Raw genomic sequence first — 26,540 nt, forward strand, 5'->3', positions numbered from 1 at the left:
CTCTTCCTACCCGATCCTAGAATCAGCCATTTCCAGGAAGCCCTGGCTCCCTTAATGGAGGAGAATGGGATAGAAGCCTAGGCCTGGGGGCTGGGCACACCCTCATTGCTACTTGGGTGTTACTATTCCTAGGACATCGGAGCTGGCAGAGCAAGGAAATGTACATGTGTCTGTGGCAGGCGTTTTCATATGTAAATCACAGCCCAGCCCTCCCCGGCTCAGGTTAGAATCCCCCTTCTGCTTCTCATCAGCCTTTCAGCCCAACGCCAAATCCCCAGCTGTGCTCCCATCCTCCTTCCTGCTGTTCCCACCCCCACCCCACCCCTGACCCCCAGCCTCCCTGGTCTCCTTGCTGGTCCTCTGACAGGCTACTGCTCAGCGCCTTTGCACTGGCTGTTCCCTCTGCCTGGGATGCTCTTCCCTCAGACACCTGCAAGGCATCCCTCCCTCACCTCATTCATGCTCTGCCCTCAGAGACGCCTTCTGGACTCCATGGTCCCCTCCCCCACCCCTCTCTCTCCTTCTGACCTGTTCAATGTTTCTTTGCAGCACTTACAACTTTAGGATACTGTATCTTGTTTCTAGTCTTCATAGTTTCTTTCCCCGCTGGCGTATAAACTCCGGGAGGGAAGGGCAGGTCTTTGGCTCATACAGCACGGTAGCTCAGAGCCCAGACCGGAGGCAGCACAGCGGGGTGGTGGTGGTGGGGGGTGAGCCAGTGTTGCGAAGCCTGGGTCACCCCCAGGGTACCGAGGCTGAGAGTGGATCCAAGCCTCAGGACCCCCTCCCCCACCATTCCCTTTCCACAATCCCTTCATGCCCCACACCAGAAAGAAGTGTTAGGGGGTTTGCTTAAAAGTCCGCTGCTGTTTCTTTTATTTATTTGTTTTCCGCCCAGTAGCGCCTCCTTTTTATTTGATGCATGTTATCTTTCCAGTTTTCACCTTTTTCTTTTCTTTTTTTTAAGCATAAGTGATCTTTCGATTACAGCTGATGTTCCGTATTACTTTGTATCAGCTGGAGGTGTGCAGCTCGGAGGTTAGATGTATCTTGAACACTGACTTTGTATCCTCAGCAGCCAGACTTTTCTAGGAGCCTGTAACCGGCCCTGCCCCCCTTTTATGGCCACCACCCAATGTGGACCCCCCCTGGGGCAGCAGCTCTCCAGCTGTGTGGACTGGGGCCTGCAGTAAGACATGCACTGGACACCCTGACGCAGCGCACACTCACACGTGCCTCTCAATGGGACCGACGCCTCAGGGGGTGACACCCACTCTCACGGCACAGGATGTACTTGGATACTTTCTATTCTGCACCGTTTTCATGCACTTGACCCGCTGAATGGATTCTCAGCACTCTAATGTGTTAATATATCACAATCCGCTGTTGCTGCTATTGAAAAATACTGTTCTAGAAAAAATAACTCACCAGCTAATATTTGAGGAGGTCCACTCTGCGCCAGGTACTGTTTAATCTTAGAAATGATTCCAAGAGTGGAAAGCCATTATCAGCGTCCCTGTTTTTCAGATGAGGAAATGGAGGCACGGAGAGGTTAAGTCACTTGCCTGAGGTCACACAGCCCCACAGCCCCAGCAGTCTGGCTCCAGGGAAGAAGCTCTTAACCGCGAAGCTTCTGCACACTTTTCTTGGCCCCGGCAAAGTGACAAGGGTTTGAGCTGGACAGTTTTTGCTCTGCCTGGAAGGAAAGGACCCGCAGCAGGCGGGCTCCCTGCCAGGATGGGGCATGGAGGCAGGTGTCTGGAGCCGTTCGTGGAGGGGCTGAGGAAGTGGGCTCTTCACGCTTGCACCCCTGTGCCCGGGTGCTCAGCTTGTCTCCGGCTGCCCTGAGATCACCCCACTTGTGAGCATGCGTGGGTGTCAGCGGCAAAGCCGCTCAAGGATGAACAAAGCGGCGGAGCTGCTGGCTGCATCTGCGAGAAGCTGCGGAGGCTCGTCGGCTCTCGGAGGGGGAAGTTCTGCAGGAGTGGGTGGCGGGGAAGAAGGAAATGGCGTGGAGGGCTGTGCCTGTTCCTCTCCGTGGCCTGCGGCCTGCTTTCTGTCCGCCCAAGCCTGTGCCCTCCCCCCTTTCCTAACGGAGACCCCTTTCCTGTCCTAAACCGGGGCCAAAGGATTCCGCAGTCAGGAGCTCACGGGGGTGTACACAGGGTGATGTCCTTACAGCTCAGGCGTCGCTTTTCCTCCAGGACTGCTCTACATTCCTAACCGGTCCATTTCATTTACAATTCAAAGGGAAAGTGTAGTGGCTTCCTCCCGAACACACAGGGCAACAGTTATAAATAAAGTGGGAAAGGGAGCTCAGAAGCCATAGAGGAAGGCAGGAGGCAAGTCACTGGGACCTGGGCGAGAATGGTGACTGTACTTGACATTACAGTTAGCCTGAGTTTCCTGCTGCGCCCCCCCAAAACAGGAGGCTGTCCTAATGTGTGGTTTCAAAAAGGAAGTGCATCAGGTTTTCAGGAAAGTGAAACTTGCCAAGGAGCGAGGATCTGGAAGCAATTAGACACTTGTGCGGCTCCCCTACAGAATGATTCTACCTTTCTGCGCCTCAGTTTTCGTATCCATATAGTGGGAATAAGATTCACCTCGTTGAGCTGTCCCATGTTACAAGACATGGCTTGAATGGCTTTCAGCAGATACATATCCAAGGAAGAGTCCTTTGGGTTGATACAAAACGTTCTTCATCTGGTTGTTTCTTAGAATGAATGCTGAACAGCAGGGACTAGTGTTCAGACTCCAGCCCAGCAAGAGCGGGGTTAGGACGGGTGTTAGGAAATCCCAGGGATCCACCCTGCCATCAGGTTTTCTCTCCGAAAATGTTCATTTCTCTTCTGGCTTTGGGCAGTCTCCCTGTAGAGGGCTGGAGGCCCCTGTGAAGGGCCAGTGCTCCGGGTCTGGGGTCAGGGTGAGGCTGCCAGCCTCAGATGTCCTCTGAGAAGGACGTTCGACTACACTCGGGTGACAGACCCAAGCTTTTCCCCCAAAGGGACCTGTTGTCCCTCTTGGCCTCCCCACAGGTATCCAGTGGGGAGCCCAGAGCCAACAGCCTAGAAAACTGGGCCTAGTTAGAAACCTACTCACGGCGCCCAAGCGCTCTCTCCTTTCCTGGCTAAGAACAGAGCAGGCTCTGCGACTCCCCTCGCTGCTGGGCCCACGCTGGTCCTGGTAGAAAGAACGCCTCTCCAGGCTTCAGTTTCCTCGTCTGTCCAAGGGAGCAAACTAGCTGCTCAACCTTCCAGACCTGGTTGTGGATGGAAAAAAAAAAGGGGGTGGGTCAGGGGGTTCTATGGAAAGTAACCTCCCAGGGTGGTCTGATCACAAATTCCTAACTGGCAGGTCATGGTGGGTAGTCACACCCCAGGCCTATAACTTCTCTGTCTTAAGCTAGCCCTGTCCATAGTGTCTGAGCATCTCCGTTATCATGCCTTTGGAAATCCGATCCTCGTCTTGCTTTCTCTCACCCGCATGGAATCTTCCTCCTGTTCCCTCCTTCATCTCAAACGCATAAAAGAAACTAGAAACTGCAAAACTGTTCATCTGAGGAGCATCTGAGATCTTGCTCCCTGGCATATGTCTCCAGTTTGGCTCAGATAAACTCTTCGTCTTTTTTTTAGATTTTATTTATTTGTTTACAGAGAGGGGGAAGGGAGGGAGAAAGAAAGGGAGAGAAGCATCGGTGCTAGAGTGAAACATCAATGGTTGCCTCTCAAGTGAGCCCGGACAGGGACTGAACATGGAACCCAGGCACGTGCCCTGACCAGGAATTGAACTAGCAACCTTTGCGCTTTGCCAGACTGCCCAACAGCTGAGCCACACCAGTCAGGGCTCAAACAAGCGCTTTAAAAAGTTCATTGGCAGACTAAGCAATTAACCAGCTTATTATGCCCCTCCACCCAATATCCCAGAGGGATTTGAGGTCATTGTTACAATTTGAGGGGTGGCTCATCAAAGCTCGGAGGCCACCACTTTCCCCCAGGACTGAGTTGGGTGGACTTCGAGCCTTTAACCTGCTCCTGGCCTGCTTGCCTTTCCTCGTACCCATTTACACACACACACACACACACACCCCCTCCGCTTCGCTCCAACTGCTGTTGAAGTTCTTTGGGTGTGTAAATGGAGAGGGCCTGGGGCAGGGGAGTGTAAGTATGGGCTCCATGACCTTTATTTGGTTGTTTTCCTTTGTATAGATTTGCTCTAAAAAACTTGTTTGAAGAAGGGCAAGGTGCAGCTTCCAGAGGCAGCTGTGGTGATGCCCCTCCAGACGAAGACGGGGTGGGGTGGGGAGTGGGGAGGGCAGGGGAGCAGATGAGGCGGCAGGAGGACCTGTTGTTTATCCTGTTGCAAGTGAAAAGGAAACAAGTGGGAAGTGGGGTGTGCGGGCTGTCAGCAGGCGGGGCGCCCCCATCGCGCCCCGCCTTCCTCCCTCGAGGCTCACTTGAGCCCAGCGCCCTAGCTCAAGGCGGCCGCTGGGCCGAGCCACCCCGGCCCTGTCAGCTGCGCCAGGACCGGTAAGCGCTCGCCTCTGGCTGCGTCTGGGGACGTGGTGGGGAGGACCGGGGCCAAGGGCTTCAGAAAGCCTCGCGGAACCGTGGGGCCAGCTCACAGGGTCTCCCGGCGAACACAGCCGGTGTGCCCTGCTCCAGTGCGCATCCCAGCGTCTGGGGAGCCAGGCAAGGGGCGCACCGCACCCCGCCGGCGGTCTGCTGGGACCTGGGCCGAAGTTGAACTCAGGCCCGGGGCCGCCCCCGGTGCGCCCGCCTAAAGGGGCGCAAACAGCTCTCCTGCGCCTATACTGAGCGCGTTTCGGAGCCAGACGGAGGAGCTCCCCGGCTCCGCGGCAGAGTCCTGGCTACGCTCCCAGCGGAGGGGTGGCCTCGCATGCACCCTCCGAAGCGCGGGAGATGGGGAGCGCTCAGCTGAGTGTGCCCTGCCCTGGGCTCCGGCGAGTGGGATGAGGGGCCGCCCCAGCCGCGCGGCGGGGTGTGGGCTGCGTTCCCACTAGCGGTGCCGACCCCCGGGCTGCGGAGGCGCAGGGAGAGGGGCAGGCACACCGCCCCGGCGCCCTGGCGGGCGGGGACCGGCGCTGGAGAGGGGCCGGGCGCGCGCTCCCGGCCCCCAGACTTGCAGCGGGCGCTGTCTTCGGCCCGCCCCGCCGCGTGTTTACTGCAGCCGCGCCGAATCGGCCCCCGGATCTGCGGCGGATCCCGGGTTACAGCGGCAAAACCGCCTCCGGCTTTGCATTTCCGGACTCTTTTTTTTCTTCTTCTTTTTAATACTCTTACCCGTAATTCAGTCTGAATGAGGCTTAAAAAAAAAAAAACGAGTTTCCTGTTTTTATTTAGGGTTCCTCTGCACCTTTTTTTTTAAATCGTGGTGAGGGGACCACGGAAAGCTTTCGTGGGGACCAGGATGGGGGGCACTGTGTCCTGGCTGCGCTCTGCTCTGTTCGGGAGAGAGGGGTCCCAAGATATGGGAAAGGACTGCTGGGAGGCCTCGAAGGGTGCGCTCGCTCCCACAGTGGAAGAGGGTCGGGATGGGGTTTCCGGGGTGGGGGTAAGGGGCGCCCTGGGGTAGCCCACGTGCCGTCAAGGCGCGGCCCCCTTGGGTGGATGGAGCGCTCGCGACCCCTCGGGTGACTGAGCAGCTTTCACTTGGTTCAGGTGCCCCTTGGAAGGAGGTGCCGGCGCGTCTGGAACTTCCCCAGACCCTCAAATCGGGCTTCTTCCTGGGGCTCCTGCAGAGAAGCCGCCTCGGATGCCTCCCTCAGAAACGCTCTGCACAGTCGCGCGTGGGGGGGGTGTTTTTTTCTGGGCGCGCACAGAGTCCCCTCTCGGAAGTCTCTAAGGGGAAGACTCACTGCTCCAAAGGGACCTTCAAGCCGAGAACCCACGCCACTGCTCACTTCCGGAAGAGCCGGGCACCGCTGGATTGCCTGACAGCGCCCTGGGGATCTTGTCAAGTGAACGGTGCCACAGGGAGTTTCCTCCCCCTGAAAGACTTGATCACTTTTTTACATAAATGTTCTCGGTTAACCAAGGGCATGAATGATGCGGTCTACAGTTTCCAGTGGAGAAAACTAGGGTTCAGAAAAGTGAACTAATTTGCCCGCCCACACAATTCACAAGTAGCTCTCCAGAATCCCGGTTGGTTCAGATGTCAGAGCGGTTATCACTGGAGGTGCTGTCGCCTGCAGATCAGAAGGTTTCCTGGTAGCTCTCTGGGTGTGGGGATGGGGAGACTTGGTGTAAACGCACGGCTGCCATTAACCACCAGGTCTGATGGATGTGAGTGGGGAGGAAGATGCTTCTGATTTACCAAGCTGGCGCCGAACATAAGGAGCCAGAAGGAGACCTTTCTCACCTGCCCTCTTTAGAGCAGACATTGCCAACCCCTTAGCATTCCTGCGTCCTGCTGTGCTTGGATTTCTCCACTTCAGGATTCCGTCGGTCCTCACTGCCATGAGCATCCTCAGGTTGATTCCTTTCTGGTGCCTTCACAGACTTCTCCAAGTAGTGGGAGACACTCTGGGGTGCAGGGCTGGGTGCTCTGAAAACCTAGTTGGCCCTTGCCTGCTGGAAAGACAACCTCCTTCTGAGCCCCACTCCTCAGCCCTCGTCTGCCCATGTTTGGAAACAGCACTGGCCTCTCTGAGAATACAGATGTTTCTGGAATTAGGGCCAGTGGCCCAGAGGTGCTCCTGGGCACGCGGACGCCCCCTTGCAGCAGGACAAGCTGTCTCGCTGCAGCCTCAGCGCAGGTGCATGAAGCGTGGCTGCATCGCGCTGTGGGCGCTGCCTTTTCTCTGGCTCCCCAGGTGCAGCAAGTGCTTTTTGGGGTCCCACTGGGAGCCCAGGGCTGTGCTGAGACCCAGGCAGGCAGGCGGGCGGGCCTGGAGGGGTGCCTGCTTCTGGGGGAGGCGGGGCTCGGGACACACAGCCTACACGTTATTGGAGACCAGCCTCAGACCCGTTGGCTGCTGTGCCCAGGAGCCCAGCACCGTCTGTAGAGTTTGTGGGGGTGTCAATGGGGAGTGAAGGGTCATTACTGCTTCACCTTGTTTTTCTTCAATTGCACAGTTAAAGGGAGAAGTGAATGTGCAACTTATGAAGCAATTCCCCTTTGGCCGGCTGATTTTTCAAAACCACTTTTGTTTAGAGAGCAGTTCCCGCCCTCCCCGAGGCCAGCTGCTTCTGTGGGTCTGACAGTGGGGCTTGGGGCCCCTCCAAATGCTTCCTTCCTCAGCAAGGCTCTCTCAGCCGCTCCCTGGGGCTCAGCGCGGTTCCTGGAGGACCTGCCCTGCCCTGGCCCAGGCCCAGGACTGAGCTCCAGTGGGACAGCGGCGGAGCCTGCCTGCCTCCTTGGGACAGAGAGAGACAAACGTTCTCATCTTTAAATGACAAAGGTTGCAGAACTTCTTCTCTCCTGGCAGCGAACGGTTCAAACGGAATTTTCTTTAATTTGGTTGGTGGAAATCCCCCGCAATCATATCAAAAATGCTGCCAGTTTCAAGATGGAAAAAAAAATTAAAACCCGGGAACCTCCCTCGCTTTTTCCTTGCAGACAAACACTATTTTTCTGTGGTTGGTCCCAAACTATGGCTCCTCTTCCTCCCCGAGGGTCGCACTGTGCCAGCCCCCCGCCCGCCCAGCGGTGCTGGCTCCCTGTGTGTGAGCACCCTTCGTCCCCAGCAGTGATAAGTTCACCCCTCAGATGAGGTCAGGGCTTCTTCTAGAAATGGGTGCTTTCCAAGGTGGACTCCTCTCGGAGCCCAGAGGGAGGGAGCCTGGAGTACTGGGTGTGGCGTTTGTAAAGTGGCCTTTCAGTCAGCTTCTGTTCCACTCCAGCTGGGGAAATGGCCTTCCGCTCAGACGGAATGCCAGGAGAGGGACCTTTGGGGTGGGAGGGGGTGTCGCTGCAGAAGGAAAGAAGGCAAGCTGCCCTACTTGGATTTTCTGTCCTGGAGGGATGCTGTGTTCCTTCCCTGTGGCTGCTGTGATGAATTACCCCAAATGTTGTAGCTTAAAACAACAGAGAAGGATTCACTCACAGTTCTGGAGGCCAGAAGTTCAAAACCGAGGCGTGAACCCTGGCTGGTGTGGCTCAGTGGATTGAGTGCTGGCCTGCAAACCAAAGGGTCCCCGGTTCGATTCCCAGTCAGGGCACGTGCCTGGGTTGCAGGCCAGGCCAGGCCTCAGTTGGGGGCATGCGAGAGGCAACCGCACATTGATGTTTCTCTCCCTCTCTTTCTCCCTCTCTTCCCCTCTCTCTAAAAATACATAAATAAAATCTTTTTAAAAAGTGAATTAAAAAAAAAAAGACCAAAAAAAAGAAAAAAAGAGTATGAGCAGGCCCTGCTCCCTCCAGCAGCTTAGAGAAGGATCCTTCCTGGCCTCTGGGCTTCTGGGGGCCCCAGGGGTCCTTAGGCTGTGGCAGCAGGGCCCCAGTCTCTGCCTTCGCGTGACCCCTCTTCTATGTTGGTGTCTCTCCTCTGCTCTTGTTAAGACACTCGTCCTTGGATTTAAGCCCCACCCAGATAATCCAGGATGATCTCCTCTCAAGATCCCTAACTTAATTAGGTCTGCAGAGACCCTTTTCCCCCATCATTATGTTTTCAGATAATTCACAGGTTGGGGGGCATGGAGACATGGACGTATCTTTTCGGGATATGGACAGGATTGTGTTTCTTTTGGTATGTTCTGGGGAGGCTGTTGTGCATGGTCATGTTTGCAGGGAACCAAGTGCTCCCTGCCGCTGAGTCCTGGGCTGCTCTTTCTCCGGGGACCTTACACAAGGATGTCCCCAGAGGTCTCTGCTGTCCCACTGCCCCTCGTCTCCCTCCTCTCCCTCCTGCTTCCCTTTCTCCTATTTTGCCTGTGAGTTGGCCGCCACCTTTGCAGTCAGTTTGGCTAATAGCAGCTTCCCCACCACCAGGGTCCCCATAACAGAAAAGAGCATTTCTGTCCCTACACCGCCACCACAGCCACCCCAACAGTCTGCAGTCTAAGTCCTTTCCCTGAAGAGAACTGCTCCCTCCCTGTCCCTGGTCTCCCTTCCTATCTTCTCTCCCTTTCTGTCCCTGCCCTGTTCTTCAAGAACGGCCCTATGGGCTCGGGGTCCCTCCTGGCCGGGCTCCGCATTTCTCTCTGGGCCCCTCCCATTTCAGAGTGTCCTCCATTGAGCAGGGCCTGGGAGAGGCAGGTTCAGGGCACAGTTTTGCGGCTGTCCCTTGTGCTGGAAAGGACTTGGGAGCTTGTGGGACAAGGAGGGTGAGGACTTGGCGGGGTGCAGTGTGGGGTGTCCACAGCTCTCTAGGGGGGCTGGGTTACACTCCTGCCGAACTTCCTCCCCAGGGAGAGGACATTGCTTTTTTTCTTTGCTTTGGTGTGAAATCTGGGAGAAGTGCTTTCTTATCAGTAGGGAAGCAAGACACAGTTATTGACCCTTGGGAAAGTCATTGTGTCTGGGTGGGGTGGGGTGGGGCGGGGTACAGGGGTGGAGACACGGGGATCGCCACATGGGAGACAAAGTATTATCACTGGAGCCGGCCAGACCACTTTTTATCTCTGCCATGATCTTTGGCAACTCGATTAACCCAAGTGAGCTTCCACATCCCCAGCTGCAGCACTGGCATAGCAATGCCCACAGCCAGTCCTTAAGATTCCATATATTATTGCCTTGTGTGAAGTGCCTGGCACACAGCAGGACACGCATGTCTAGGAAGGAGCTCATATGTAGTGGGGGGTCCTTAAGTCATGTCTTATCATCCCACTGTCCCAACGTATCCACGGCCCATGTGGGGACCTTTCCCATTGTTTATGTGTTTTTAACTTACTTGTAACTCATAGGCGTGTGCTTCCTTGTCTTAAATTTTATGTTTCACTTGTGATACATTATTCTTAACCAAGCCGACCACTTGTAAGTATGGTATATAGCTCTGTGGTATTTGGTACATTCACAGTGTCATGCAGCCACCTCTAGAACTTCATCATCTTTACCCGTTAAACACGGGCTCCCCACTCCCCTCCCCCTGCTCCCGGCAGCCACCAGCTACTTTCTGTCTCTATGAATTTGACTATTCTTGGTACCTCGTCTGAGTGGAGTCCCACAGTATCTGTCCTCTTGTGAATCGTTTATTTCAGTTACTGTAATGTCTTCGAGGTTCACCCACGTTGTAGCAGGTGTCAGAAGCCCTCGCTTGCTGAGGCGGAGTGATATTCCACAGCATGGATGGACCACGTTTTGCTTACCCGCTCCTACGTCGTGAGGCGCTTGCGTTGCTTCCACAGTTTGGCTCTTGTGAATAAAGCCGCTATGAACACAGATGTACAGATATCTGTTCATTTCCTTGCTTTAAATTCTGGTGTGTGTTTACCTGGGAGTGGGCTTGCTAGATCCTATGGTAGTTCTAGGTATAATTTTCTGAGGAGCAAGGCGTATGTATGCTTTTGTAATTTACATTTTTTGTTTATTTTTAAATTATAGTTGACATACAATATTGTGTTAGTTTTAGGTGTACAACATAGCACTCCGACATTTCGAACCTCTCCAGGGACACCCCCCTCCCCGATAAATTGAGTACCCGTCTGACACCCTAGGTCGTTACGACGGTATTATTGACTGTATGTCCTATGCTATGTTACCTTTGAATATTTACATAACTGGTAGTTTGTACTTCTTCGTCCTCTGTGTGTTGTTTGCTTTCTTTCATGACACTGGCCCATTGCCATTTTTCTACATTGCTTCATAACCGAACCACCTCTTTAGCGGCGGTATAAGTGTCCCAAAGCAGGACACCATCATTTTCTCAAGCGTCCCCCATTGTGGGACATGTATGTGCTTCCCTACACACACGTGCACACACCACTCGCAAATGACTGTCATTGACGTTTTCAGGCATATGACTTTTTTCGTGTCAGAAATGATGGCCCCAAAGGCAGTGAACATATTTATAGCTCTTAGAGCGCGATGGGTTTCCAAGAAAGATTGGACCAATTTATCTCGTATGATAGTTTCACGACACTTTTTTTGGCATTGAATAATATTGAAAAAATGTTTTACTAATACAGTATTCCCTCACTTATTGCGAGTATTATGTTCTAGAACCCGTGATAGGTGAAAATCCGCGAAGTAGGAACCTTACATTTATTTAGTATTTATATGTATTTTAAGGCTCTATAAACCCTTCCCACACACTTATAATCCGTTCCCGGTCCCTTATTAACCTTTCCCACTCCCTTATTAACCTTTCCCACACTTCTATAAACACTACTTATGTTCTTAAACATATTCTACACTTTTAAACCTATGTCATTTAACAACATACGTATACAGTACCACACAGTCCCGCGATAGAGGCAGAAATCCACGATAAATAATTAAATATGTTTTTTAAAACCCAGTGATACAGTGAGGCCGCGATAAGTGAACCGCGATATAGAGAAGGATGACTGTAGGTCTAAAAGGTGGTCATCTTAAACGTGTTTCTTTTATTGCTAACAAGGTTAACGAGCATTCTTCCCGGTTGCTAGCTATATGCATAGCACGAGGCTTGCAGCAGTTAAAGCCTTGAACCTTGGAATTGGATGGACTCAGATTCAAACCGTAGCTTCCCCACTTCCCTGCTGTGTGACCTTGAGTAGAATTCTCACCTTCTCTGATCCTTAGTTTCCTCTTCTACAAAATGAAGCTAATGGACCATTCCTAAGGTTGTCTTAAGAATTAAACGAGGTAAACTAGATAATGAACATCACCTAGCACATAGTTGATACTCAGTAATATTAGCTGTTATTGTTAATATCGTAATTTCGTCCGACAAGTCTCCATTCACCCTCAAGATTCATCAAGTTTGAGTGAGGAGAGATGTCTCTCAGGTCAGCCACAGGGATTTAGGTTAAGCACAGCCATCGACTTTCCTGCCATAGAGGAAGGCATGCTAGAAGGAGCCGATGGGACGGGCCACGCCCGTGGGGGTCTGGCTGGATTTGGGTGCAAGTCCCCATGGAACAAGCAAGTGAACCGATGCTGCGTGATGCCTCCTCTGAGGGGCGATGAGGGGCCATGATGGGCTGCAGGGACTCTCGAGGTCCCGACAGGGCTGCTTCTCCAGGACCCTGTCCCTCTGCGACCCTGCAGTCTCTGTCACGTGGAAATGGGACATAAAGACTTACTCATGGTTGAATCCAGAATTCATCTTGGTGACTCCTTCATGCCATCTGGGAACCTCAGGCAGGTGTTCACGGGCAGGAGTTCAGAAGTTTGGCACCAGCTCTTTGTTTTCACATCCACATTTCTTTTTCTTTTAATTTTTATTTATTTATTTATTTTTTTAATTGATTGATTTTAGAAAGGGAGAGGGAAGGAGATAGGGGAAGAGAGAGAGAGAGAGAGAGAGAGAGAGAGAGAGATTTGCTGTCCCAGTCACTTATGCAGTCATTGGCTGTTTCTTGCATGTGCCCTGACCGGGTATGGAACCTGTAACCTTGGTGTATCTGGACGATGCGCTAACCGTCTGAGCCGCCCGGCCAGGGCTCACACCCCTGTTCCATCTGCTTATCTACTCACTACGCTGTGTAATCGCAAAGGTGAACACCCCTCGTGGGCACATTTGGGAACAAGCATGGCGAACCTTTGTTAGCCCGCAGGGACCTGGCAGCCCGGCAGCCTGGGGAGCAGACAGCTGGCCCCGGGGTCGGCACGCTGAGGCCTTCGGTCAGGATGTTTTGAAGAGGGAATGGGGAGGACGGATCACCCTTGATTCTGCTGGTTACAGGTCAGACAGGACGAAGGAGTCACAGAGCCTGGGCCAGAGGCGGGCTCACATAGGGCTCCCGGCTAAGCCACAGGGCCTGCGCTCTGACAGTGAGCGTGGCCGGTTTCTTTTCCTGTGGCTCCATCAACCGCATTTGTACTTAGGAGCTTTGCCATTAGCCAGCTCAGAATTGCCACCTTTGTTAATCTAGCTTGATACCTTTTGTTTAATAATAATAATAACAATGGCAAACTCTTTTGTAGCATCCAATGTGTGCTAGGCAATATTTGGGCACTTTGGCAATATAAATTTATTAACAGCCCTGGCTGGGTCGCTCAGTTGGTTAGAGAATCATCCTGATACACCAAGGTTTGGGGTTCAATCCCCAGTCAGGACACATACAAGAAGCAACCAATGATGCATAAATAAGTGGAACAAAAACCAATGTTGCTCTCTCTTTCCCTCTGTCTCTCTTTTCCTCTCCCTAAAATCAATAAATTTAAAATTTTTTAAAAAATTTATTCAATATTATTTGATAAGTGTTATTGCGATCCCCGTTTTACAGAAGAGGAAACTGAGGCATGGAAAGGTTTAGTAACTCACTTAGGTATGACCCAGCTGGCAAGTGGCTGAGCCTATTCCTAACCTCTGTCCTGTGCCGTCTCCGGATGTGGCCCCTTGTCTCCTGGGAGGAAGCATGGATTGGGGCCTGGGAACCTAAGGCCCAGGTAGGCGGAGAGGTGGGTCAGTTGGCTGTGCAGAGGGGCTCCCAGCTCCGTTCTCACGTGGGCACTCTGTCCCAGGCTGTCTTTCCTGTTCTCACTGGTCCTTCATCTCCAGTTGAAGTTGGCTTCCCGGCCACTGTCCCTCTGCAGTGAGAGAGGTCAGGAGGAAGCAGCCCTGTCCCCGGCCTGGTCACAGTGTGCCCAGGGTGCTGCTCATGCTTCCCTCGGTCTGGCGGAAGCGGGACCTGGCCCTGGAGATCTCAATCGCCACCTCGCCCAGCTCTCAAAACTTTTACGGGAAATCAACCTAAGGGTTCTCGAGCTGGTGGGTGACACAATCAGGGCGATAGGACTCTGGTGTCTGCTTGGCCAGTGGCCAAAATCCGGTGCCTTTGCCCTGACCTGGCAGAAACAGTGGTGGGAGCAGGGAAGGAGAGTGGTAGGAGCGTCACCCTGGGTCCAAATCGGCCTCTCCCTTTGGTCATGCGGCTGGAAGCTCCTTGGGCCCCACCTTCCCCTTTGTAAACAGGCCTGCCTTCGAGGCTCGCTGTGAGGACGACATGGGAAGGTGGACGTAAGGCCCCGAACTGCTGCTGGCTTTTGGCAGGTGCTCAGTGACGGGGAAGTGGAAGGACGTGGCACAGTGGCACCTGCCGAGGACAGACTGACCGGATGATGGGTGATGGAGAGGTGTCCAGAGGACTCTGTGGTCCCGGTGCTGGGAGGTTGTCTGCTGACCTGGGGTCTCATGAGAGAAGGAGAGGGGAGGACGTGGCCGCAAAGCCCTGGCCAAGTGACCGGGCAGGCGGCCGACTGCAGAGTGGGCCGCAGGAGAAAGGAGAAAACTGCCAGGTAGCTAGACCCTTGTGACGGGTCCCATGTCCATGGCCACTGTGCGTGAGTGAGTGTGTGTGTGTGTGTCTGTGTGTGTGTCTGTGTAGGTGTCTTATAGGACTGAACCCTTAATCTGTGGAATATGATGTTACCTCTGGATAGTGTCAAAACGGAGTTGAATTCTTGGGCTTCCTGCGGGTGTCCACAAACTGTTTATTGTTTGGGGGAACTCCGTGTTAGAATTGGGGACCTGGGACCTCCGTTTATCTGCCTCCCCTAGAATCCTGCCACCCAGTGGTTCCTAAGTTTTATGACATTTCAAGTCCTTTTGAAAAGCTGCTGAAAATCACGGCCCCTCTCCCCAGGAAATGTTCTGTATATGAGGACACTCTTGCATACAGTTCTACTGGGTTCCTAGGGATCCCCTGGGTTCATCCCAGACTGTTGGGGTCCCACCACTGGCTTCTCTGCATTGAGATTCTCATTCCAAAACCAACCTCAGAGGCAGGAGAGGGACCCTAGATTCCAACGTGCTGGGGCCTCGGAAAGCATGCTCGCCCCACGACTTGCTCAGAGTCTGCTTTGAAGTGGTTCCTATCTTTAGTCTTGACCACCCCCTCAGTACCATGTTCAAGTTTACTCTGTGCCATTTAAATCCTTTTCTTCGTCCTCAAGTCACGGCTCCTTCTGGGGGGCATCCAGCAAGGACCGGCTTCCCCGCATCCTTTGGTGACTCCGCATTGCAGGATGGCCCATTCACGAGGCCAGCATCCTTTGGGACGGTTGCAAGCTGTGGTTTTGTGCCCCGCCCCCATGAAGGGCCTTGGCTTGGGCAGAAGGAAAGCCCCCCTGTGTGAGCTGATGTAAGTCATCGGCGGGTGGGATTATCCACGGAGGATGGGAAGGCAGAGCCTTGTCCAGGCTCCACATGTTGGGCTCCAGGCGTCTTGAGACCAGGCAGGGTCTCCTGAAGATTAGCATGCAAACCCCTTTTGCCATGAGCAGGGCTGGTACTGAGCCCCCCACATCATGGTGCCTGGTGTCCTTAGACCTCAGCACCAAGGTGTGACTTAGTACCAGGAGGGGCACGTGGCTGGATATAGTTTCATACAGAGAATGGCCCTTGTGATACCTGGTATCCAGCCAAATTGGTCGTAAGGGGATGAGCCTTGCCCCAGCCGGGTGGCTCAGTGGGTTGGAGCGTCATCCCATACACCAAAAGGTTGCAGGTTTGATTCCCGGTCAGGGCGTGTACAGGAGGCAACCGATCCATGTTTCTCTCTCACAGTTGATGTTTCTCTATCTCTGTCTCCTCCTTTCTCTCTCTAATCAATACACACACCCTTGGGTGAGGGTTTCAAAAAGGAGGGGGCATGGGCCTTGGGTCAGCTAGGACTTCTCTGGTTCCACCTTCCCTCACTCTGTAATTAAGGAAGTTAGCGTGTAATTACATACAGCCTTGCACTTGGTTCCACCAGATTTATCCACCTCTGGTGCGACAATTTTTACAGATGACTTCTCCAGGTATCTGTAAATTCAATTTGCATTTCTATCAAATAAAAGGGCCAGGTTTTGGATTTCCTTTCATTTATGTTGTCAAGAAGGAGGTTCACTTGAACAGGCCCCAGAACATTCTGGCGGACTTGACCCATCCCACTGCGACACTGGACCCCACTCTCTAACAGAGGGCACCGGAGCCCCTCCTTTCCTGGGTGGTCTATGAGACTGTCTGAAGGGGCAGGGTCGGGTCTTGATGAAATGGGCACAAGTCATGCATTAAAAACTGAGCCTCGTACCCTAAAAATTCATTGTTAGAAGCAGTTTTTGGTGGTGGTTAAAAGCGGGTCTGGTCCCTGTTTCTGCCACTTACTGTGAAGCTCTGGGGAAGTCTTGGGCCTCAGTTTCCTTGTGAAGCTGGTGATAATAACTCTCGGGGGGCTGTTTTGAAGATTTAGTAAGATTTTGCAAAGTTCTAGGTATTTATTGCTGCATTTAAAACTGCATCAGCCGTGGCTGGCGTGGCTCAGTGGATTGAGCACCAGCCTACGAACCAGAGGGTTGCAGGTTCGATTCCCAGTCAGGGCACGTGCCTGGGTTGCGGGCCAGGTCCCCAGTTAGGGGCGTGCGAGAGGCAACCACACATTGATGTTTCTCTCCCTCCCTTCCCCTGTCTCTAAAAATGAATAAATAAAATCTTTTTTAAAAAAAAAACCTTCATGAAAAACCACATCAAACCTAAAGGTGTAAAGCAACGCTGTTTTGCTATGCTCACAGCGTCTGTGGGCCAGGAGCTGAGACCGGCCTTGGCAGGGCAGCCTGGCTGGGCTCCAGGATTTCCAGGGTCAGCTGGGAACTCTCAAAGGGCTGCCAATAATTTGAACAGTCGGAGGGCTGGAATCATCTAGCGATTTCTTCCTTCCAGTCTCCCTGCCTGGGCGGGGGTGGCTCTGAGGTTGGGCTCGAATGGGACATCCACCTGAGTGCCTACACCTGGCCTCCCCTGGCGGCTTCGGGGAGTCGAATTTCCTTCTTGCCGGGTGGGGCCTGGAGAACTGAGTCCCAACCCAGGCCGAAGCTGTGTGGCCCTTCGTGACCCAACTCTCAGGTCACTCAGCACCATTTCTCTCTCGGTCAAAGAAGTCACAAGGCCACCAGATTTAAGGAGAGGGACGGAAAGGGCACCTCGCCACAGGCCGAATGTTAAAGAACTCGCCGCCATGTTTTACCTCCACCAGGAATGGAAAGCATTTGGAACGATGACGGTTCTCCGTGAGGTCTGGGCCGGCGGTGTTGGCAGCTGCTGGCCCTGCTGTTCTCTGGCTGCAGTGTCTCTCAGGTGCCCATACCGAGCCCATGGCAATGGACGGGGCTGTACCCGATGTGGGACCCCAGCAAGCCCCCTGCCGTCTTAGACAAGGGATCCTTAAGGATTAGCTCCGTGAGCACCGTGAGTTTCACACTGCCAAGTGCATTCTCCTTCCGCTCTTCAAATCTGGCCCCCACTCTAAACCATTTCGTAGCCCTTCGTTCAATTTTCTTGCCCTCCGTGGCTCCTCACCCCCCCCCCCCCCGAGAGATTTCACAAGGAGACGCTAGAAGATCGGTCTTGTGAGTTTCCAGAGGGTCTTTCAGGAGCCATAGGGCCCCCTATTTCTCCCCTTACTCTAGTTTTCTCCCAGTAAGCATTCACAATTGATTCTTTCCACAGACAGAGGAATATCTTTTCTTCTATAAAAGGTATCAAGAAGTCTAGGTCATGGTGTGCTCCCATGAGGGCCACATACCCGACCTGGAAACCTAAGGCTCACGGGAAGCAGGGGCAGGACACCGCGTGTAACTAGCAGCCCCCTGCTTTAGCACCCCTTCCCTCCACGGCCCGGGGGCTGGCTCCTCTCCCACAGGAAACAGCTCCACTCTGGAGTGACCGCACACTCATCGGAATCCAGTCCTATCTAACTCCAGGGCTCCCGATCCAGCCTTTCCTGGGACAGCGCCCGCAGCCACGAAGGCCCGGAGGCCCGGAGGCTGACGCTGGAAAGAATGAGCACTGATAAGAGGAGCGTCATTTTTTTTTCCTCTGCTCCGTCCCAGGTCACGAAGTCCAGAAACTTCCCTCAAGGCAGACTGCGGGTCTAAGCTAGGGGAATGGACAGAAGGGAGAAAGGGAGGGAGGAAGGAAGGAAGGAAGGACAGACAGAGGACTAGATTCTAATTAACATTGCTTTTTAACTACAGATGAGCCCCTTTCTGAGTTAACTGGGGGGGAGAGCCTCAAAGGTTAATGAACATATGTGAAGAAGGCAGGGTAATGGGCCAGACCTTCCTGTCATTAGGCTCCCCTGTCCTTGTGCCTGAGAGTGAAGAGGTCAGGGAGCACTGCGTGCCTAACTATGGAAACTCCTTCTGCCCTTTGAGGATTATTTTCCAGAGTCCTCCTGTTTTTCCAAATAGAATTAAAAACAAACATTTAACTGTTTTTTATTTTTGTTCTATTTTATTTTTTCCTTCCTATAGCCTTCCTGGTCATGTCCCCACTCAGTGTCTTCTCTGATCACACCCAAAAAACGCTGTAGGGGAGGAATAATCATTTCCCTCTACCCCTCTAGGGTCTTGGCTGAAACCCTCCTGTAATAGAAAAGTTAGAGGAGAAAAAAAGAATTTAATTACGTACGGAAGTACGAGAGCCCCACGAAGATAGGAGACTCAAAGAAGTGACCAGAGCAGGAAGCATTTGTACTTTTTAGTCAAAGAAACAATACATGTGTGAAGCGGTTGGAAAGACAAGTGGCTTTGAGCTAGGGGTAGGGAAACGGAAGTCACAAGGTTTGTTTATGCAGCGTCTTGGCCCTAGATTTCCAGTCTCTGGTGATAAAGATGGATCTTACCCTCCTGGTACGGCAAGGTCGCCTTCACACGGGACATTTATGTCCTTCTTTCGGGGGGACAACGGAGGCTCAGAGGTCCTTCTTGCACGGGCTGTTTCTCAACTACTTTTAGTTCAGGATAATATGCCACAGTACCACATTTGGAGGTGACTTATTCTTTTTATAAAAATATTTCATTTATTTATTTTTAGAGAAAGGGGAATGGAGGGAGAGAGAGAGAGAGAGAGAGAGAGAGAGAAACAGCCATGTGTGCGAGAAACATCTCGCACGCCCCCAGCTGGGGACCTGGCCCACAACCCAGGCATGTGCCCTGATCGGGAATCAAACCAGCAACCTTTCGGTCCGCAGGCTATTGCTCAACCCTCTGAGCCACACCAGCCAGGGCAGGGTGACATATTCTGACCCCTTGCAATGCTGAGTGCCACATTTGAATAGAAAGAGCCCATCATTTCCAGGATGGTTGGTGGTTGGTGGTTGGGAGATTGCTGGGCAGCCGGGAGAAACTGGCCTTTCGCTGCAGCGAGTTTCCATGGAAGTGCCAGGAGAGGGAGAAGGAGTGGCTTCTGGAGGAAAGAAGCTTCCCTCCTCCTGGTTGAATGTAACAAGGGCTCTCCTGAGTGGGAGCAGGCTCACCTGGCTTCCCGCCTCATGCTCGGGAACTTAAAAAGAGGATCTGCTGTGCTGGGCAGTAGCAAGTGGGGGGGTGGGAATTTAATTTTCCTGTGTACTCTGATTCCCTCGCAGGGCTGAGAGGCATTTATTTACCCAGTAAACAACAGTAGTTCCCCTGCTTATCCGAGGTTTCAATTACCCACAGTCAACCTCAGTCTGAAAATATTACATGGAAAGTTCCAGGAATAAACAACTCATAAGATTTCAATTGCACACTTTTTTGAGTAACATGATAAAATCTCACCCCACCTGGATGTGAATCATCCCTCTGTCCACTGTATCAACTCTGGTTCTAGGTACTTTCCCCGTAAGCATCTTTGCCACAAGCATTTTTGCTGCAAACATTTCCCTATATAGCTAATCGGCCGTAGGACAATTTTGCCATGAGATAAAATAAAATAAACTGCTTGACAGCTGGTATTTTTATGTTTGGTTTCATTTCTCCATCGATAAGTCAATCAACCACTTTAAAAAAGATAAAATGGTTGGCAGTTTGTTTGTGTGTGTGTGTGTTTTTTTTTTTGGTTTCATTTCTCCATTGACGGACGATATTCTGTTTCTATATTATACATAAATCTTTGCTTACCCTCATAAGGCCTAGGCCCTCATACAGTGACAAGACGTGGTGGTGACCTCAAATATCGGGGTGGCCAGAAGTCTGTTACGTTTTTTTTCCAAAAGATGGCTCTCGTAGTGTTTAGTTGTCTTTAACTTTATTTAAAACAGTTGTGTTGGACTGTATTGTGACAGCTGTCAGATCGGCGTGCATTTAAAAAATTGGTGCATTTTTGTGCAGCCATTTTAATATTGAAGATGGAAGGAGATATGCAGCATTTTCCTTTATACGTTATTATTTCAAGAAAGGTAAAAACTGAACTGAAATGCCAAAAAAAAAAAAAAAAAATTGTGCAGTGTATGGAGAAGGTGCTGTGACTGATCGAACATTCCAGACATGGTTTGCGAAGTTACTTGGTACTGTTGACATTTTGGCCAAATAATTCTTTGCTGTGGGGCTGCCTTAGACACTGGAAGATGCTTAGCAGCCGCCCTGGCCTCTACCCACTGGAAGCCAATAGCGGGAGATAGCCAACATACTCAAAATATCCAAATCCATAAAGTTATTGGTGAACCTGAAAAATGTGTCTTATTTTATGGAAAAAAAGTAACAGACTTTTTGGCCAACCTAATAGTTAGCATTTCTTTGAGACAGTGATTTTCCCCAATAGTTGGTTTCTTATTTTGATTATTTATTTGTTTGTTCGTTTATTTATTTATTTATTTATTTAGAGGGGAAGGGAGGCAGAAAGAGAGGGAGAGAAACATTGATCTCCTATGGGCCTTTTCCAGGGACTGAACTCACAACCCAGGCATACGCCCTGACCGGGAATCGAACCTGTGATCCTCAGCTTTGCGGGCACTGCCCAACTGAGCCACACTTGTCAGGACAGGAGATTTTCTTCTTCTCTCTGCCACTGACTAGGTGTATGACATTATGTGATCTCCGTGTGTGCTTCCCATATGCAAGCGCAAATACCCAGCATCTGCTCTGTGCTCCAGGCACTAGAGACTTTGTATCTGTTATTAATTTACCTAATTCTCTCCCAGACAACATACGTGATGTGTCTTTCTGAAATTTGTCGGTGCAGTTCCAGTATAAAGCGGCAGTACAGGCAGGATGACTTTTTGTGGCTTTTGCCATTCCAATGAATCTTACATTTTTCTCCGGGCGCCAGAGGAACCAGTACCTGAGGCCCCCAATTTGAACCCCCAGCCAGGTCATTGGGTTCCTTTGCTGCTGAGGACCTAGTCTTCGAGCCTGGCTTTCCTGCAGAACCATGCTGAAGAGAAAGGAAAGTCTGAAGGACTATGTCTCCAGGGAGAAGGGCACCTGTGGCTGGGATGGGGGGAGTGGAACCTCCGAAGCCTGTCTGCTCCTTTGGTGGCCTGGCACTGTAGGTCATTTTCTTTTCCTGGTTGGGGGTTGTTAGGGGTACCACCCCTCTCCAGCCAGGGTGGCTGTCAGAGAATTCTCAGCTTCTCTCCATCCATCCAAGGTCCAGCTGTGAACCCCAGCGGCTTATTTCTCATCCTGAGAAACCCCACCGTGTGCGGCAAGGGCGGCCCAGCAGGGGGCCCAGGCATTGCGTCCCAAACCCGCGACCCGAGTCAGGGGCCCCCACCTGCACCAGTACCCTCCCCAGGCTGGGGAGAGAAGGGGAGGATGAGGAAGCCTGTGGGCTGAGCCCTGGGTTGGACCCCAGTTCTCAGTGGGTCTCGCGGCGTGTCCCCACCCACCCGCCCAGGCTCCGCCTTCTCCAGAGCTCGCTGTGGCGTGCGCAGCCCCGCCCCACTGTGTGGGTGGGTGAGTGAGGTTCAGCCTGTGGATATGCCCGAGTGTGTGTGGTCTTGGTGACTGTGACATTATGTGAGTGTCAGTTTACATAATTGTGTGTGTATGTGGGTAGTGCCTTCGTGAAAGTGTGCATCTGTCTTTGGTCTGTGGCTGGGTGCGTGACGGTGTCCGTGGTAGTGTGTCACCGTGTGTCAGTTTACATAATTGTGCCTGACTGTGTGAGCGTGTGTGCGAGTGTGTTTTTGAGTGTGTGTCCGGCTTCTGGGGGTTTACCTCCTCCCGCCCTGACATCCCCCTTTTTCTTCTCTAGATGCCCGGGCTTCTGGGACCCCTGCCCTAACAGGGTTACTAGGTGCTGGGGGCGCGGGACCCCCACAGCCCAGCCCCCTGACTCTCTCCTCTCACGCTTCTGGCTGAGTTTTGCTCCTTGCCCTCTCCGCGTGCTCTCGGCGACGCTGGGGCCCGCGAAGGCTCGTGGGGGCTCGGGTGGGCGAGCCCTGCCTTGGGTGCCTCACCTGGAATACCTGAGGGCGGCAGAAGCGCGCAGAGCAATTGGACCTCCAACCACTCTCTTCCACCCACATCTGCCCTGCCCGATGGCACCCCGCTGGGGTGCCTCTGAACCTCAGGCTCCCCTCCTCCTGCCGATGTCCACTGTGGCAAAGGTTTAAATCCAGGGCTGTGACCCGAAAGCCCATTTGGAGGGGAGATGGGATACTGCAGGGCAGGAATCCTATGCGTCCGGTACCAAACCGAAGCAGTTCCAATGTTCTGCCGCTAAGAGGCGACGGGATTGTCTGCAAGCGGGCGTGTCTGCGTGTGAGTGTGTGTGTGAGGCTAAGTTCCTGGCCCTCGGAGCCTCGGTTTTTCTCATTTACAACCGCAGGGAGACCGATACCCACCTTCCAGGGTGGTGCCCGGATAAAAACTGCAACGCGGAGTAAATGCAGAGGGTGCTGCCTTAGCGCCTGAGCGCTGTGCCGGCGCGCACGCCGTTCATTGTAATGAAAAGATGCGTTAGTGAAAGTCCCGGGCAAACCCATTTATTTTCTAAACCCGACTTGTAAGGGGAACCTCGATGGAAGGAAGGCCTGGAGGCTGGGAGACAGCGCGCACGCTGGATTTGAGCCTAGAGCCCGGGATGGCCAGTCACTCGCGTGACCCTGGTTCTGGATCTGTGACAGGGTCCAGTGTCCCGCCCTTTCTGGTGATTCCCTGGGAACCTGGGAGCGGAAACGGCTTGGCAGACGACCCGTCCTCGCTCACTTTGCAAATGTCACTTTATATCCCCCGCCCCCACCCCGGTTACGAGGCGGTAGGGCGGCAAAGGGCAGCGTGCGCACGCCGCCCAGGGTCCAGCGGCGGCGCGGAGGCCCCGGGATCCAACGCCGCAGGTCCGGCGTGTGCAGCCGGGATTGGGAAGGATTTGCCTCCGTGGCCTCTGCGCGCCTGGCTACCGCTTGCGCGCCAGCGCTTCGCTTGGCTGGGGCTGTGAGAATTTGGCGACGGTGCCCGCGCGCGCGGCGGCAGGTCCTGGCCCCGCCCGGGCCCCGGGGACGCCCCGCCCTCTGGCGCCGCCTGCCCGCCCGTTGTCCGGGCCCCGCCCCGGACCGCGCCCCTCCAAGGAAGCCCCGCTTGCCGGCTCCGCGCTGTGGGCCTGCCCTCAGGCCCCCACGGGCTCCGCGCCGCCACCCAGAGACTCGCGTACCCCCGCCGCTCCGGGACCTGCCAGCCGTGTCCCCTGGGCAGCCGTCTCCAGGGAGGCCGGGCCCCGCCCCCGGCACCGACACCCGGTACGGAGCCCACCTGTGTGCGCGCCTGCGGGGTCTCAGCGCCCCCTTGTCGCACACCCTGCCCCACCCCGCCCGGCGCTGGGCTTTGTCCGCCTGGGGCGCCCGGGGGTCGCAGGGCGTGGGGGCTGGGGAGGCGGGCGCGTTCTCGGGCGGACCGGCGGACTCCGCTGGGGAGGCCAAGGCCGGGGGCCGCGCTCTGGTGTGGGCCAATTTACGCTCCCCTCTCTCAGTCTCATCGCGTCCCTTTCATGCCTCCGGGGGCCGGGAATCGGGGTGTCCCGCTGTCGCCCTTGAGGAGATGAGCAGGGCCCTGGGCCGTTCTGGGCAAGCTGTTTACTTGTCAGGGACCCAGCGGTAGCTACGCGCGGCCTCCCCTCCCCCTGCCCCCGATTCGGGACGGAGCATCTTGTTCTCGGTCCATTCCTAGCGTTGCCTCCCAAGCTTTGCCCTTGAACCCAAAGGGCTAGAGGGCGGCAGACCCAGGTCCTGAGGTCCTGGCCAGCATGAGAGCCAGAACAGAAGGACCCCCCTCCCCTTTCTCCCGGGGAAGATCCTCCTCCCTGGCCGCCCTCTTGTGAATTCTGTCCCGGCTCCGCACTTCCTGACCTGAATTCCTGAGGACGAATTTCTTCCTTGCCGCCTCTAACTCTTCCTTCTCTCAGCTCCGTCGCGCTCTCTGCTTTCTTTGTCTCTCCTCGATTTGAGAGTGCTTTCTCCCCGATCCTGTCTCATTTCCCTGTGACTGAGCTGCTGTTGTTTAGTGTTTTTTGTTTGTTTGTTTGTTTTGGTGTCTTGTTAATTTCATCAGTGGAAGTTATTTCTTCCCTAGCTCTTGGCGCTGACCTCCCATTTCCCTGGGAAGTCCTTGCCATGGCGCTGTGGGTGCTGAGGGAAGGGGCCATCCACGCCCACGTTCCTGGGCTCCTGCAGCAGTGTCCACGGGGACATATCCTTCCTGGGGTAGGCTGAGGGCAGGGAGAGTTCCATTTTGTCCTTGGGAACTGCTTTCTTAGAATGGATACCTTTCCCAGTGGCTTCCCAGCACTGGACTTTTCGTCTCCTGGGAAAGCCAGTGTTTAGGTTCCTGCCCCTCACGACCCCTCCCCAGCCACACCTACTGGGTTCCAGGCAAGAGATTCCCTGCTGTGGGGGTAGCTGGGCTTAGGTGAAGAGGCTGGCCCTGCTTCCTCTCTGGGGGGCCAGGTTATTTCCACGAGGGGCCCACAGATGCTGCCAGTGAGCTGCCCCCCTCCCCACACTACCTTTTCACCTCCAGGAGCTGGGATGGATGTTCCTTTAGGATGCAATGTGGGTCTTGAATGGGGGAACCTCAAGTTCACGAACCTGCCTTCTGCAGCCACTGAATGGAACTCCAACCCAAGCTTGGCTCAAATCACTTACTTTGCTTTCAAAAACCAAACAAAACCAACAAACAACTCTAAAAATGATCTGAGTCATCTGTATGTGTCTACATTCCTGCCTCAGGCGCTGGAAGTGTCCCTGCCGGGTGCTTCAGTGCCACCAAAGGGAGCCGGGGCTGCATTGCCACAGCTGGTAAAAAAAGGCCCAGCCGGCAGAATGGGATTGGTTTGCAAAAAGGGAGCCTGGGTGAAACAGTTGCTTTTAAGCTAAACTTCTGTGAGAGAATGCACAGAAGGTTTCTGAGACTCCTCTCCCTTTTTTTCCTTTCTTTTCTTCAGACAGACAAGGCGCTCTCAGAGTCGCGGAAAGGCGGAATGATGCTCCCTGACTCCACAGCATCTGTAATCTGCCAGGCAGAGGGGCCTTTGCTGCTGGCATTTCTTGGACCATTTCAGAGAGGTAGGTCGGGCAAAGGAGACAAGCGGGGTGCTGGGAGAAGAAGAGATGGCACTTTGTAGGTAGGTTGAAATTTGACTATAGTCCTCCGCCCTCCCTGACCATTCAGCCCAAGGAGAACCTTTCTGTAGGACTAGAGCCGAAAGAAAGAAAAAGACCCAAATTTGTGCTAGGAGCCTGTGAGCGGGAAGTGAGCTGGACCTCAGCCAGCTTCCCAAGAGAGGGGTGCTGCTCTTGGGACAAGAAGGGGCAGCTCTGCTCCGAGGAGCCCTGGGGCCCGTTATTAAGCTGCAGCCTTTGGTGTTTGACTTACTCTGGTCAGGGTAGAGTTGGACTGACCTATATGGGGAGAGAAAAAAGTAAAACATTCTTCCAAAGAAAGTGGGTTGAATTTTGATAACAGAGCATTCTTGCTTCTCAAGGAGTCATTACTGGGGATATTCTGTTTCTCTAGAAGGTTGGCAGTCACTATGTCAGTAGGAGAATGTCCCTCGGAGCTTCTAGAACATTAGCTTGGGAGATGAATGCGTCCTTTCATTGTGCAAATGAAGAAACTGAGGCCAGAGACTGACCTTGGCTGGGCGCTGGCTAAGCACCCCTCCCTGGCATCTGGGGGTGCCTGGGGGTGGTTAGTGAGCTCTTGGGTCAGGAGGCCAGCAGTTCCCTTTGCGAGTTCTGTGGGTACGTGTCTTCTGTGGGCACACAGCCCATTCCTCTTACCGAGACCCTTGAATAGCCACCGTCATTTCAGGATGAAAAGGGGTTTGGGTGATAGTGTGGTGTCATCCTGGGACACCCCCCACCCCCACCCCATCAACCTCGTTTTGTTACGTACAGGTCTCTTTTACTTTATTTTTTATTTTTAAAAATATTTTATTTACTTTTAGAGAGAGGAGAAGGGAAGGAGAAAGGGAGAGAAACGTCATTGTGTGGTTGCCTCTTGCGTGGCCTCCAACTGGGGACCTGACCCACAACCCAGGCATGTGCCCTGACTGGGAATCGAACCAGCGACCCTTTGGTTTGCAGGCCGACGCTCAATCCACTGAACCACACCCGCCAGGGCTGGATCTCTTTTTAAAAAAAGATCAAAATATTCAGCACAATCGTAGCGCATAAAGCAGGTAAAAACAGCCGTTGTGGCACAAACAGAGTGATTGGCCATGAACCCCTTGCCCTCGGCACCTCTCCCACCCC

At 53.4% G+C, this 26,540-nt stretch overlaps 1 protein-coding gene across 3 annotated transcripts in view; it reads left to right on the forward strand.

Moving 5' to 3' along the window:
- The first annotated feature begins 4,434 nt into the window (after window positions 1-4,434).
- The window catches only part of PIK3CD (phosphatidylinositol-4,5-bisphosphate 3-kinase catalytic subunit delta), a 45,256-nt gene continuing 23,150 nt past the window's right edge, over window positions 4,435-26,540 (forward strand). For 2 of the 3 annotated variants that reach the window (XM_090268550.1, XM_090268552.1), the window contains exons 1-2: window positions 4,435-4,526; window positions 25,229-25,349. The gene's annotated coding sequence lies outside the window, so the exon portion shown is untranslated. Of the gene's footprint in view, window positions 4,527-23,380; window positions 23,529-25,228; window positions 25,350-26,540 lie in introns of those variants that run through there. The other variant, XM_090268551.1, reaches the window with a different exon arrangement.

This window comes from Furipterus horrens, unplaced genomic scaffold (genome assembly GCF_987537825.1).
Source record: "Furipterus horrens unplaced genomic scaffold, mFurHor1.1.pri manual_scaffold_3, whole genome shotgun sequence".
NCBI classification, from domain to species: Eukaryota; Metazoa; Chordata; class Mammalia; order Chiroptera; family Furipteridae; genus Furipterus; species Furipterus horrens.